Source organism: Moschus berezovskii, chromosome 20 (assembly GCF_049115385.1).
Source record: "Moschus berezovskii isolate FMDL1 chromosome 20, NW_MosBer_1.0, whole genome shotgun sequence".
Lineage (NCBI taxonomy): Eukaryota > Metazoa > Chordata > Mammalia > Artiodactyla > Moschidae > Moschus > Moschus berezovskii.
In genome coordinates, this window is record NC_142479.1 from 71,910,395 (window position 1) to 71,925,517 (window position 15,123).

Consider the following 15,123-nt stretch of genomic DNA (forward strand, 5'->3'; position numbering starts at 1 on the left):
CTAGCACAGCAGTAGATGATTCTTACATATGCTTAACTTTTAAAAGATGCTGATTCACTTTACTGTACAGCAGAGACTAACGCAAAGTTGTAAAGCAACTATACTACAATAAAAAAAAATTTTTTAAGCTAGTCTCATGTTTCAGTCTGGTTAACAGTGTAAAAGGGTGATTAAATGTGGAGTTAATTTTTTTCTGCATCTGCCAACTACCTTTTCTCCAACTTAATGTATTTTTTGAAAAGGTGAAAGGTGGATGTTGGTGAAATTTGAAGATATTTTCCCATCTAAACGTCAGCCCCCGGCCACACTCAGAAGAACATCTCAGGCTTCTGCTATAGTCTCCAAAGGCGGCCGCAAGATTATAGTCCTGACAGATCTGAGTACACTCTGTTCCTTTCCCATTCCTTCATAATCATTGCAACATGAATAGTTGTCAGGGGATGTAGTTGGACAATCAAATGACAGTAATCACAAGAGTGTAAACAAATCAAGGAGAATGGGTGGGAATGGAAAGGGAGGCTGTGGATACTGCCCTTCAGTGGGTTCACCCTGAATCTCGCAGACTTGACCATGAGGCCATCACAAGCAAAAGCCCGTAGCTCACGAGGGCCTCAAAGAACGTCTGCGGTCACAGACTGGTAGACTGGAGGGGCCCTAGCAGAGCACGAAGAGCTCACCGTGCACCCCACGGCGCTCCTGCTGCCCAGCTTCTGAGGAGCGCTCAGACAAGTGCCACCTTTCCATCGTGGGCTCAGTTAGTCCAAAGGAAGCTTGATTTTGAGCAGAATGAAAGCCAGTGGGGGCATCCCAGGGCGTGGAAGAAATCACCTCTCGCTATGTTCATGGGTCTAACTGAAGAAACAGTGGTGATGGTGAAGACTTAAGCATATCCCAGGAAAGCAACAACCATACGCTTTGTCGGAAAGCTCAAGAAAGTTCTGAGACAAGAGTGAGTGTAACCTGAAAACTCTACTTCCCAGAGGCCTGTCTGCATTAACAGTGTGCACCCGGGGACTTCCCTGATGGTCCAGTGATTAAGACTTTGACCTTCAAGGCAGAGAGCAAGGGTTCAATCCCTGGTCAGGGAACTAAGATTCCCCATTCTTCCTGACCAAAAAGCCAAAACAGAAAATGGTCCACATTAAAAAAAAAAAATCTTAAAAGTCTGTGTTCCTTTCAGAGACCCCGTGGCTTTCTTCAACCCCACAGCCACCACAGCAACAAAACTCATTTGCTTTCGAAGGACTTCTAATTTCATTTCATTTTGATGGAAATTAGATATTGTAGACTAGGTAGCTTGTGTCTAAAGAATTGTGCGACTAAATACAATTTTAAAGTGTACTGTATCCTAAATTATTTTAATTTTTATTTTATATTGGAGTGCAGCTGATTTACAGTGCTGTGTTGGTTTCAGGTGTGCAGAAAGTGGTTCGGTCATATGCACACATTCACATAACTGTATATAAGATAGACAGCAACACAGGCATGCTGTATAGCACAGGGAACTCTACTCAATATTCTGTAATACCCTGTATGGGAAAAGAACCTGTAAACTATTTTAAACTTATCACACAAACTGAGGAAATGGTACAGAATGAAAGTCAGCCTTCTAGCCAGCAAAAAAAGGGAGAGATAGGTGACGCAAACATAATGAAAGACTGATCATTTTCCTTGTCTCTGTCTTGCGGCCGAGCAAAATGAAGCGAATCCACGGGACTGCCGGGAATCCGTAATCAAATTAGCATCTTTGCACTTGGAGAGCACACTGTATGACCTTACACTTCATTGCCAACGTCTGAAGCCACGTCTCCGCTCAGATGAAGCACAGACTTGGCCCTCACAGCATCCTGAAATATGCCGTCTGAACAAGCCCTGGCCATCAGACTTGACCTGAAAGCCACAAAGCATTGAGAATAACCAAACACTTTCACCTGTCTCTAATCAAACCATTTCCAAATATCTAAGGTTTGGTTTTAATTTTCCCATGCAATCAGGCGAGACCTGATTTTTGGTCTCCCCACAACAGCACGAATGGCGCTGCATCATAATTTCAGTTGGTTTGGATTATTAATCACCTTCTTGCTTTTACACATTTCTCCTATAATATATATTCTCAAAAAAATTCTAATAAAATAGAGACTAGAGAGAGGTAAGCAGACTTTGGGCTCGCCAGGTGGCTCAGTGATAAAGAATTCGCCTCCTAATGCAAGAGACGGGTTTGATCCCTGGGTCGGGAGGGTCCCCTGGAGGAGGAAACGGCAGCCCACCCCAGTGTTCTTGCCTGGAGAGTCTCATGGACAGAGGAGCCCGGAGGGATATAGTCCATGGGGCAGCAAAGAGCCGGGCACAACGGAGTGTAACATCAGCACCTTATCTTCACTCAGCTGCTTCATCCTGCTCATCCCATTCATCCAAATACCATGAACTAAATCATTATCATATCCTAGCACTGGGCAAGTCATCAGACAGACAGAAATAAAGCAGCATTCTTTACAGGCGTGCCTACTCAAGATAAATTTTTACGGAATGTAACTATTTTACCTTCATCAGCTTCAGCGTATCTCCTAACCTATAATCAGACATGTAACGGTTTATTATGGAAGGACTGACAGAATCAAACGATAACCATCTTTACGCACACCGACACCACACTGTCATCCCCCGCGGAGTGGGGAGATGTGCCTGAATTATTTACCTCGTGCCACGTGACATCTACTGGCAAAACTCCAACTCGGAAGTCAGACGGGCTACGTCTGAATCCTGATTCTACACCTTTGTTTTACCTGGACTAGGCATTTCTTCTAGAAGCTGTCTGTACGTCACTATGCCTCACTGTCTAATTCTAAATTCACAAGCAAGCAGAATTCATTCTCTCCCTGTTCATATTAAATGTGCAAGCAAACTAAAGTATTTTCAGTCTCAAGAAACACACCACAGGACTTCTCTGGAGGTCCAGTGGTTGAGACTTCACCTTCCAATGCAAGGGGTGTGAGTTTGAGCCCTGATTGGGCAGCTAAGATCACACATGCCTCATGCCCCAAAAAAACTACAGAACATAAACAACAGAAGTAATGTTGCAACAAATTGAGGTCATTAATGCCGTTTATGAACCGACAGAAAAGAATGTGAATGGAAACCAGACAAGGAAGATGACATTTCAGAGGAGTTAAAAGAAAAGGCCAAGATTGAAGATGAGAAAAAGGACAAAGAAAAAGAAGATCCCACAGGAATTCCTGAGTTTTGATTGACCGTTTTTAAGAATGTTGACTTGCTTAGTGATACGGTTCAGGAACATGATGAACCTATTCTGAAGCACTTGAAAGATATTAAAGTTCTCAGATGCTGGTCAACCTATGAGTTTTGTCTTAGAATTTCACTTTGAACCCAGTGAATATTTCACAAATGAAGTGTTGACAAAGACATATAGGATGAGGTCAAAACCAGATGATTCTGATCCCTTTTCTTTTGATGGATCAGAAATTACGGGTTGTACAGGATGCCAGATAGATTGGAAAAAAGGGAAGAATGTCACTTTGAAAATGATTAAGAAGAAGCAGAAACACAAGGGACGTGGGACAGTTCGTACTTTGACCAAAACAGTTTCTAATGACTCTTTAATTTTTTTTGCCCCTCCTGAAGTTCCTGAGAGTGGAGATCGGGATGATGACTCTGAAGCTATCCTCGCTGCAGACTTTGAAACTGGTCACTTTTCACATGAACGTATAATCCCAAGATCAGTGTTATACTTTACTGGAGAAGCTACTGAAGATGGTGACAATGATTATGATAAGAAGGTGAAGAAGTGCACGAGGAAGGGGATGAATAAGGAGACGAGGAAAATGATCCAGGTGACCCAAAGAAGGATCACAGTCCAGCAGAGCGCAGGCAGCACTGAGCAGGGTGTGTGTGGCCTTGAGGGAACCTGCACTGATCTACCTTCTGCTTCCCTGAAAAGGATGAATTTACATCATTTGACAAGCCTACTTCAAGTTTTTTGTTGTTTGTTTGTTTGCTCATTTTTGTTTTTGCAGCCTAAAATAAAAATGTCATATAATTTTAGTAAAAAAAAAAAATCAATAAGGACTTTAAAAATGGTCCATATCAAAATCTTTAAAAAAAAAGAAACAAACACACCATATATAACACCTAACCTCCATGACTTTTGCATGCTGCTTCTCCTGCCGAGAACTTCCTTCGGTTCACCACTCCTGGCTAATTCTTACTCATCATTTCAAGAAAATGCCTAGGGGTCACTTCCAACAAAGGAAATGCTGACGTCTGTCTTCTGCAGATCCAGTTTTAGTTCCCTACCTATATTCTTTCATAGTTGCTACCACGTCTGCATCGCTGCAGCAAAATGAGGTGGAGGATTCAGCTTTCCCGTGTGCTACTCACTTCTGTCCTGTCCAACTCTCTGCGACCCCACGGACTCCCCCTCGGCTCCTCTGTCCATGAGATTCTCCAGCCAAGAATACTGCAGTGGGTTGCCATGCTCCCCTCCAGGGGATCTTCCTGCAGCGGGGATCTATCCCATATCTCTTACATCTCCTGCATTAGCAGGCGGGTTCTTTAAGACTAGTGCCAGCTGGGAAGCCCTTTATCTTTCCAATGAAACTGAGTTTCATTATCTCTTTGCTTTCTCAGTGCCTGGCATATAAGGAGTACTCAGAATTCATTAGTTTATTTGTTCCCAATCAAGAGATAACAGCATTAAACAGTTTCATATGTTGTTGGTGATTTGTTCAGTCACTCAGTCTCGTCTGAGGCATTGTGACCCCAGGCAGTGCAGCATGCCAGACTTCTCTGAATTAGGAAATTTCACATTCTATCCCTATACATTTCTAATACAAAGGCAAGATGATCAGCTTAGGATTGGTGGTCTTATGTGTGGGGTCATTGTTTCAGCAGTAGTGGTACATTTGTCTGAGCAAATTATGTATCCAATCAGCCAGCCTAATGAAGAAATTTGTTGTACAGTCAAAACTGTGGTTTTTCCAGTTGCCATATACAGATGCAAGAGTTGGACCATAAAGAAGGCTGAGAACCAAAGAACTGTTGCTTTCAAACTGTGGTTCTAGAGAAGACTCCTAAGAGTCCCTTTGACTGCAAGAAGATCAAACAGTCCAACCATCAATCCTGAAAGAAATCAACCCTGAGTGTTCATTGGAAGGACTGATGTTGAAGGGGAAGCTCCACCGCTTTAACCACCTGATGCGAAGAGCTGACTCACTGGAAGAGACAGCGATATGGCAAAGATCGAAGGCGGGAGGAGAAGAGGCACCGACTCAAAGGACATGAATCTGAGCAAGCTCCAGGAGACAGTGAAGCACAGGGAAGCCTGCCGTGCTGCGGTCCATGGCTGTCGCAAAGAGTCAGACACAGCTAAACAACAGCAGAAATGAAGAACTCTGACCTCAGAGTGAAGGGAAACACTTCAAAGAGGGATATGAACAAAAATAAACCTCTGGCTGATAGTAGAGGATACAATTTCACCAAGGATAACCTGTATTACCATGCTAACTGGCATCACTTTTAAAAAAGCAAAGAGTGAAACTGCTCACAAAGGTATAATGGAAAACCTATTTAATTCAGAGCTTAAAGAAATCAGTTTGCATTACAAGTTCATCAATTGTGAGAGACAGTGAAAATGTTTTGTTCTAAAAATGAAGACCCTCAGGCCAAGAGGAGATATGCCTTATTGAACACTACATACTTTGTAGAGGAATTCAACTTTGTTTCACAGGACAAGCACTCTACACTATCAAATGTGTGGTTGATCATCACAGACAGGAAAGGTCTCAGCTATACCGTCTCCATTTCAGTGGTCCTTATTCTTGGTTGCACATCAAGATGAAATGGGGAGTTTTCTAAAAATATATAGATGGAAAACCAGCAAAATATTGTAAAGTAATTAGCCTCCAATTAAAATAAGTAAATTAACTATATATATATATATATATATATATATATATATATATAGATCAATTCTTGGATCATACCCCAGAACTACAAGATCAACATTTCTGGAGCTTGGATACTTATATCGGGCTTCCCTGGTGGCTCAGTGGTAAAGAGCCACTAGAGAAGTGGTAAAGCCTGTCAATGCAAGAGACTCCAGTTCAGTCCCTGGGTGGGGAAGATCCCCTGGAGAAGGGAATGGCAACCCATTGCCTGGGAAACCCCATGGACAGAGGAGGCTGGCAAGTACAGTCCACGGGGTCACAGAGAGTCAGACATAGCGACTGAGCAGACAGCAGAGCAGAATACTCGTGAGGACCAACGTCAGAAAGACCTGTCAAAACAGCACCAATGGAGAAGATGAAATCATAAACCGACACAGTGTACAGATCAAAACCAGCCTTCTCCTTTGAAGGAAGGTCTTGCTTATGTGGACACAGTGAGGAAATTCTTAAGAGTACGCTCCCAATGGTGCTACCACATGCAGGAAGTTTTTTAGCATTTGGGTGCTAATCTGCCTCGGTTGACAAGCGCAGTGGAGTAGGGAATGGACCACAGTGCTTATTTTCCCACTCTGTACAGAAAAGTCAGGATTATTGGCGAGCTGAGGCTTGCTTTTCATTCTCAGTGAACGTTCACCAAACTTACTACAAACAAGCTCATCTTTCAGAAAAGTTTTCAACAAGTCAAAAAAAAAAAATCAGAAACTTTTCACTCATACAGTCATTCCCCCAAGTTACTAAAATCATATTCATTTCGGCATAAAATGCAACAAGTCATCTCTAGTGCCGGACACTCTGCTGATCAGGCTTAACAGCACGGTACTTGTTTACAGTTCTTGTTGTCTCAATCATTAACATGATTCAGACATGTTCTAGCATTTGCAGCGATGTCTGAAGCTTACCTAGGTCATCACAGGGCAGCTGCGTTTCACTCCGGGCTGAGTTATGAGCTCTGGCAGCCAATGTGGCCCATTTCTTGAACAATAGACGTCTACACGGTTTATCTGCACGTCCCTCATGAATTCACTCTAAGATTTAGTCAGTGTGTGACTGAGTCCCTTCTCTTTCATTGGACCATCAAAAACAAGGTGGCAGGGTCTGTCAGCTTCAGACAAAAATTGCTTGATGCTTTGCTAAAGACTTTAAGGACCTTATTTCATCAAATTTATGGTGACCACAGCTTGCAGTTAAATGAATTGACAAGGTATTAAAATGTTGACCATCTGTACACACTGCTGTATTCAAAATGGATAACCAACAGGGACCCACTGTATAGCCCAGGGAACTCTACTCAGTGTTGTGTGCCAGCATGGGTGGTAGACAAGGGGATAATGTGTGTGTGTGTATGGCTGAGTCCCTTCATTGTTCACCTGCAACTGTCACAACACTGCTAACTGGATATACCCTGATACGAAATAAAAAGTTTAAAGTTAAAAAAAAAAAAAGACATTGACCATCAATCAAACAAGAAACCAAAAATTTTGAGTACTTACTTTTACTGCTCAGCTAGATTTGCTATAATGAAACAGGACTGGGTAAACTTAACAGGAATTTATTTTCTCACAGTTCAGGAGTCTGGAAGTCTGAGATCAGAGTTCAGTCTAATTAGGTTCTGATAAGAGTTCTCTTCCTAGTTTGCAAGCTGCTTACTGGCCGGGTAAGTTTCGGGGGAGGGTGCTCTGGTTTCTCTTCCTGTAAGGGCACTAATCCCATCACTAGGGCCCCACCCTTATGACCTAGTATAAGCCTAATAGTCTCATTTCCGAATGAGCACGTTGGTGGTTGGGGCTTCTACATTTGCATTTGGTGGATACACAAATGTTCAATGCAAAGCCTGCTGTATGTCAACCAAGACACCCAAATCTAGACAGATTCCTAGGCAGGAAAGTTCTAGCTCCTGCTACTCAGTGGACAGTGAGGCTCCATATTAATGGTTTTAGGCAAGTCAAGCCATGTTTCTGAGGAATTGCTGCTGTTGTTGTTCAGTTGTTAAGTCCTGTCTGACTGTTTGCAACCTCATGGACGCCAGGCTTCCCTGTCCTTCACCAACTCCTGGAGCTTCCTAAAACTCATGTCCATCAAGTTGGTGATGCCATCCAACCATCTCATCCTCTGTCATCCCCTTCTCCTGCCTTCAATCTTTCCCAGCATCAGGGTCTTTTCCAATGAGTCAGCTCTTCGAAACGAGTGGCCAAAGTATTGGAGTTTCAGCTTCAGCATCAGTCCTTCCAATGAATATTCAGGGTTGATTTCCTTCAGGACTGACTGGTTTGATTTCCTTGCAGTCCAAAGTGTTCTCAAGAGTCTTCTCTAGCACCACATTTCAAAAGCATCAATTCTTCAGCACTCAGCCTTCTTTTATGGTCCAACTCTCACATCTGTACATGACTACTGGAAAAACCATAGCTTTGACTACATAGACCTCTGTCGGCAGAGGAAAGGAGAATCCATTGGATTGACAGGTGCCAATCGCTGAAGCTGAAACTGCAATACTTTGGCCACCTCATGCGACGAGTTGACTCACTGGAAAAGACTCTGATGCTGGGAAAGGTTGGGGGCGGGAGGAGAAGGGGACGACCGAGAATGAGATGGCTGGATGGTATCACCGACTCTGTGGACATGAGTTTGAGTGAACTCAGGAAGTTGGTGATGGATAGGGAGGCCTGGCGTGCTGTGATTCATGGGGTCGTGGAGAATCGGACACGACTGAGCGACTGAACTGACTGACTGAATCAGAGAGATCAGTCTCACCTAAAAATATTTTAAATGTGCCTCTCATTGCATGAGCTTCCTAAAATATATTATTCCAGAGAAAAGGAAAGCCCAGAGTCATCAGGTGAGAGAAGCAGAAAAATAGTGCTTGTCTTGTCATTTTCTAAAATAGGAATTAGCAGACAGTATAGTTGCTCAGTCATGTCCGACTCTTTGCGATCCCATGGACACCAGGCTCCTCTATCCATGGGATTTTCCAGGCAAGAGAACTGGAGTAGGTTGCCATTTCCTTCTCCAGGGAATCTTCCCAACCCAGGGATCGAACCCAGGTCTCCCGCATTGTAGGCAGACAATGCTTTACCATCTGAGCCACCAGGGAAGTCCTATCATATAAAAGAAAGCTTTCCAAAGAACATGGTCAATCAATATCAGGAATTCAACACAAGCCTTAACTAAATGCATAAGCAAAGATTAAGAGTGTTTAGAGTCCCTTATACTGTAAGGAGATCCAACCAGTCCATTCTAAAGGAGATCAGTCCTGGATGTTCATTGGAGGGACTGATGCTAAAGCTGAAACTGCAATACTTTGGCCACCTCATGCGACGAGTTGACTCACTGGAAAAGACTCTGATGCTGGGAAAGGTTGGGGGCGGGAGGAGAAGGGGACGATGGAGAATGAGATGGCTGGATGGCATCACCGACTCTGTGGACATGAGTTTGAGTGTACTCCGGGAGTTGGTGATGGACAGGGAGGCCTGGCGTGCTGTGATTCATGGGGTCGCGGAGAGTCGGACACGACTGAGCGACTGATCTGATCTGATCTGATCTGAGTGACATATAATGTGTCCTGAAACAAGAAATGGGTATTGTACAAGACAAAGTCAACTGTCACAGTAGATTCTAAAATTGTAGAGAAAACTTTTGGTCCTGACCTGAACTATCTCTGTAACTACACTGGTTAAGAATTATCAGTACATTTTTGGGGAGGAGGAATGGAAGACCTGTAGTAGAAAACTAATTTTAATATCAGAACTTTCTTGAGGAATTTGAGAATATTTTTCAAATATAAACTTGTGTAGTAGGGGCATTCCCTTCTCCTGACCCAGGGATCAACTGGCATGTCTTTACCCAGTGGTAAAGAATCTGCCTGCCAATACAGGAGACACAAGAGATGCCAGTTTGATCCCTCGGTCAGGAAGAGCCACTGGAGGAGGAAATGGCAACCCATTCCAATATTCTTGCCAGGAAAATCCCATGAACAGAGGAGCCTGGTGGGCTACAGTCCATGAGGTTGCAAAGAGTTGGACAGGACCAAGCGCGCATGCACACACACCACCTGGGAAGCTCAGTGGTAAAGAATCTGCCTGCCAGTGTGGGAGCTGCAGGAGACTCAGGTGTGATCCCTGGCTCAGGAAGATCCCCTGGAGGAGGAAATGGAAACCCATCCCAATACTCCTTCTGGTAAGGCAGCCCACTCCAGTATGCTAATCCACATCATACCGAAGAGACAATTCTCTAGAAAAATTAAGATAACTCAATGCATTGGCTAAGGATGCCAGAGTACATCCGCTCACAGTTTGAGAATCACAGGTATATTCTATTGGTCAATTCAGATTTTTAAGCCAAGCTACATAGATTTGAATCCTGATTCTATTACTTTATTACATATGCAACGCATGCAGTTCATAGGTAAACTTTTCATGCTTTATCTGCTTATAAAATGAATCAGATACTCGAAGTAAATAAGAAAAACAAATATCATATATTATTGAATATATATGGAATCTAAAACAAGAGCTAGTATAGATGATCTTCATTACAGAGCAGAAATAGAGAGACAGACATAGACAGAAACATATGAACACCAAGGGGAGAGGGGGCGGGGACGACTTAGGAGAGTGGGCTGAGATACACACGCTACGGACACTGCAGAGAATAGATGGTTAACAGGATCCAACTGCACAGCACAGGGAACTCCACTCCGGACTCTGTGGTGACCTAACTGGGAAGGAAACTCAAAAAGGAGGGGCTGTATACAGAGAGCTGATTTACTTCACTGTACAGTAAAAAGTTATACAACACGGCAAGGCAATTACAAAAGAAAATCAATAAAGATAAAATAAAATTAATAAAATATACCAGGTTTAATGTTTAATTTTATATAGTAATAAAAATTCATAAAATTTTAAAAATAAATAAAAAATGAATCAGATAATAATACTTACTTTACACAGCTGTTGTTATGAGTAGCCAGTTAAGGTAATCTATGGCCACAGGACTGGAAAAGATCAGTTTTCATTCCAATCCCAAAGAAGGCAATGCCAAAGAATGCTCAAACTACCGCACAATTGCACTCATCTCACACGCTAGTAAAGTCATGCTCAAAATTCTCCAAACCAGGCTTCAGCAATATATGAACCGTGAACTTTCAGATGTTCAAGATGGTTTTAGAAAAGGCAAAGGAACCAGAAACCAAATTGCCAACATCCACTGGATCATGGAAAAAGCAAGAGAGTTCCAGAAAAACATCTATTTCTGCTTCATTGACTATGCCAAAGCCTTTGACTGTGTGGATCACAATAAACTGTGGAAAATTCTGAAAGAGATGGGAATACCAGACCACCTGACCTGCTTCTTGAGAAACCTGTATGCAGATCAGGAAGCAACAGTTAGAACTGGACATGGAACAACAGACTGGTTCCAAATAGGAAAAGGAGTACGTCAAGGCTGTATATTGTCACCCTGCTTATTTAACTTATATGCAGAGTACATCATGAGGAATGCTGGGCTGGAAGAAGCACAAGCTGGAATCAAGATTGCCGGGAGAAATATCAATAACCTCAGATATGCAGATGACACCACCCTTATGGCAGAAAGTGAAGAGGAACTAAAGAGTCTCTTGATGAAAGTGAAAGAGGAGAGTGAAAAAGTTGGCTTGAAGCTCAACATTCAGAAAACAAAGATCATGGCATCTGGTCCCATCACTTCATGGGAAATATATGGGGAAACAGTGGAAACAGTGTCAGATTTTATTTTTGGGGGCTCCAAAATCACTGCAGATGCTGATTGCAGCCATGAGATTAAAAGACGCTTGCTCCTTGGAAGGAAAGTTATGACCAACCTAGATAGCATATTAAAAAGCAGAGACATTACTTTGCCAACCAAGGTCCGTCTAGTCAAGGCTATGGTTTTTCCTGTGGTCATGTATGGATGTGAGAGTTGGACTGTGAAGAAAGCTGATTGCCGAAGAATTGATGCTTTTGAACTGTGGTGTTGGAGAAGACTCTTGAGAGTCTCTTGGACCGCAAGGAGATCCAACCAGTCCATTCTAAAGGAGATCAGTCCTGGGTGTTCATTGGAAGGATTGATGCTAAAGCTGAAACTCCAATACTTTAGCCACCTCATGTGAAGAGCTGACTCATTGGAAAAGACTCTGATGCTGGGAGGGATTGGGGGCAGGAGGAGATGGGGACGACAGAGGATGAGATGGCTGGATGGCATCACCGACTCGATGGACATGAGTTTGAGTGAACTCCAGGAGGTGGTGATGGACGGGGAGGCCTGGCGTGCTGTGTTTCATGGGGTCGCAAAGAGTCGGACACGACTGAGTGACTGAACTGAACTGATATACAAGGAAAGTAGCTGGTCAGTTCAGTTCAGTTCAGTCACTCAGTTGTGTCCGACTCTTTGAGACTCCATGGACTGCAGTATGCCGGGCTTCCCTGTCCATCACCAACTTCCGGAGCTTACTCAAACTCACGTCCATTGAGTTGGTGATGCCATCCAACCATCTCATCCTCTGTCATCTCCTTCTCCTCCCGCCTTCAATCTTTCCCAGCATCAGGGTCTTTTCAAATGAGTCAGTTCTTCTAATCAGGTGGCCAAAGTATTGGAGTTTCAGCTTCAGCATCAGTCCTTCCAATGAATATTCAGGATTGATTCCCTTTAGGATGGACTGGTTTGATCTCCTTGCAGTCCAAGGGACTCTCAAGAGTCTTCTCCAACACCACAGTTCGAAAGCATCAATTCTTCAGCACTCAGCTTTCTTTAGAGCCCAACTCTCTCATCCATACATGACTACTGGAAAAACCATAGTTTTGACTAGACTGACCTTTTTGGCAAGCAATGTCTCTGCTTTTTAATATGCTCTCTAGGTTAGTCATAGCTTTTCTTCCAAGGAGCAAGAATCTTTTAATTTCATGGCTACAGTCACCATCTGCAGTAATTTTAGAGCCGAAGAAAATAAAGTCTGTCACTGTTTCCATTGTTTCCCCATCTATTTGCCATGAAGTGATGGGAACAGATGCCATGATCTTAGTTTTCTGAATGTTGTGTTTTAAGCCAACTTTTTCACTCTCCTCTTTCACTTTCATCAAGAGGCTCTTTAGTTCTTCTTCACTTTCTTCTAAGTACCAGTACTCAGTAGCTGGTACTTAGCTCCATAAATGTGAACTATTTTCTCGAATATCGAGAAGAGTCCATCATATAATATTCCCTTTCTTATAATTGCAATAAATCTAGGGAAAACTAAATGTAGGAGTGGGTACAAGCTTTTACTTCTCACTCCTTTGTAAGGAGCTGGAGTTTCAAAAGAGAGGCTTATCAAGTGATTTTCTTGGGTACTTCCCCCCCAGGACACAGCAGAAGCAGAACCAGGTCCTTGTTTTAATTAAGGCTGAGTCATGCAAGGAGTCGGACTTTCCAAGAAAATAATGTGTCTATATCTTTAATGTCTAATTAAATACAAAAAGAAATGCAAGATGTTAGCCAAGCGTTTGATTGTAGACATGAAGAGTTTCCAACTCACTCAAGGGACTGGCATTTCACTCCTGCACATTTATCAACAGGAAAAGGTAGTGGGATGAGGAATATTTTTTTAAAAAGAAATTGCTGAAAAAGGAAAGCAGTTCCAGTAGTGAGCTTTTGAAGATGTGTTTCTTCTTTGCTACATTCATTTTGTTTTGCTAAACCACTTAGCTAGTCTTCAGTTGAAGGATACAGTCTTATAAAAGGATATAAAGCATAAAAATCCCAAAGTTTGGCCAGTGTCCCGCTCAGTTTTTATAATAGTAGCAGCATGGTCTTTTCAACAGTTTTATGTGATACTGGGGCTTCCCAAGTGTCTCAGTGGTAAAGAACAGACCTGCCAATGTAGGGGAAGAGGGTTCGATCCCTGGGATGGGAAGATCCCCTGGAGAAGGAAATGCAACCCACTCCAGTATCCACTAACTCCTGGAGTTTGCTCAGAGTCATGTCTTTTGAGTTGGTGATACGATCCAACCATCTCATCCTCTGTTGCTCTCAACCTTTGGTGCCAAATTAAAGCCTTAGTTTTAAGCCAGTCAGTGTTCATTTTATTTATCTCATTCCTTAACAACCACCTGCGAACTCCCACCCTGAAGGGCCGAGTCCTGTGACACTTCCGTCTCTCTTGACTCTTTGTTTGGCTGCTATTAATATTCACTTTACTCACCTTATTTCTTAAGAACTCTTTGAAGACTGCCACCCTGTTGGGAAGAGTCACTTCAGTCTTCCCATCCTCTTGTTAAGAAGCCTAATGTGTTTTCAGCATCGGTAAGACACTGGTGATAAAGAACCCGCCTGCAGTGCGGGAGACGCAGGTTCCATCCCCGGGTCAGGAAGATTCCCTGAGGAGGGCATGTACTCCAGTCTTCTTGCCTGGAGAATTCCACAGACAGAGGAGCCTGGTGGGCTACAGTCCATGGGGTCGCACAGAGTCAGACATGTCTGAAGTGACTGAGCACATGACCCATCTCAGGAAGCTGAGATTGCAAACTGGATAAAGCCTCCCAGGTGGTTTTTCAGTTTTGTAACAACAAGGTACACGGGGGGTCATATGCAAGGAGGCCCTTTAACCACAGGCTCCACCGTGACCTGGGAAATGAGCATATTCAGCAGGTGGACAACCCAGTCATCGTGAAGCCAGCCCCTTGTGGCTCAACACATCAGCTTCTTCAGTTGGGGCTTTCCACCTGGGATTCACAGGGGGAGACTGAAAGTCCCCCTTGTCAGGACAAACAGACCTGCCAGTGGCTCCTCTCCAGGCCAGCAGCTGGTCTGCTTCCTCAGGAATAACCTCCTGTGAGTCTGCATCACGTGGAGCCATCTGTGCCTGCTCCACCACAAGCAGTGCACCTCGCATCAACCCAGACACACTCCAGGACCTTCTGAGGCTTGGAAACCAAAGATGCAACACCTCGGTGAGTCGTTCTCCACTTAAACTGAAATTGGGAGAACTGAGCTGCTGGTCCGCTTTGGAGATTAATCCTGTGTCAGCTGCTTCGCTTGCAAACATTGTCTCCCATTCTGAGGGTTGTCTTTTTGTCTTGTTTATGGTTTCTTTCTTTCCTGGGTGTTCATTGGAAGGACTGATGTTGAAGCTGAAACTCCCAATACTTTGGCCACCTGATGTGAAGAACTGACTCATTGG

At 43.4% G+C, this 15,123-nt stretch overlaps 1 pseudogene; it reads left to right on the forward strand.

Annotated features, from left to right (window-relative positions):
* The first annotated feature begins 3,071 nt into the window (after window positions 1-3,071).
* The window catches only part of LOC129538686 (nucleosome assembly protein 1-like 1), a 43,186-nt pseudogene continuing 31,134 nt past the window's right edge, over window positions 3,072-15,123 (forward strand).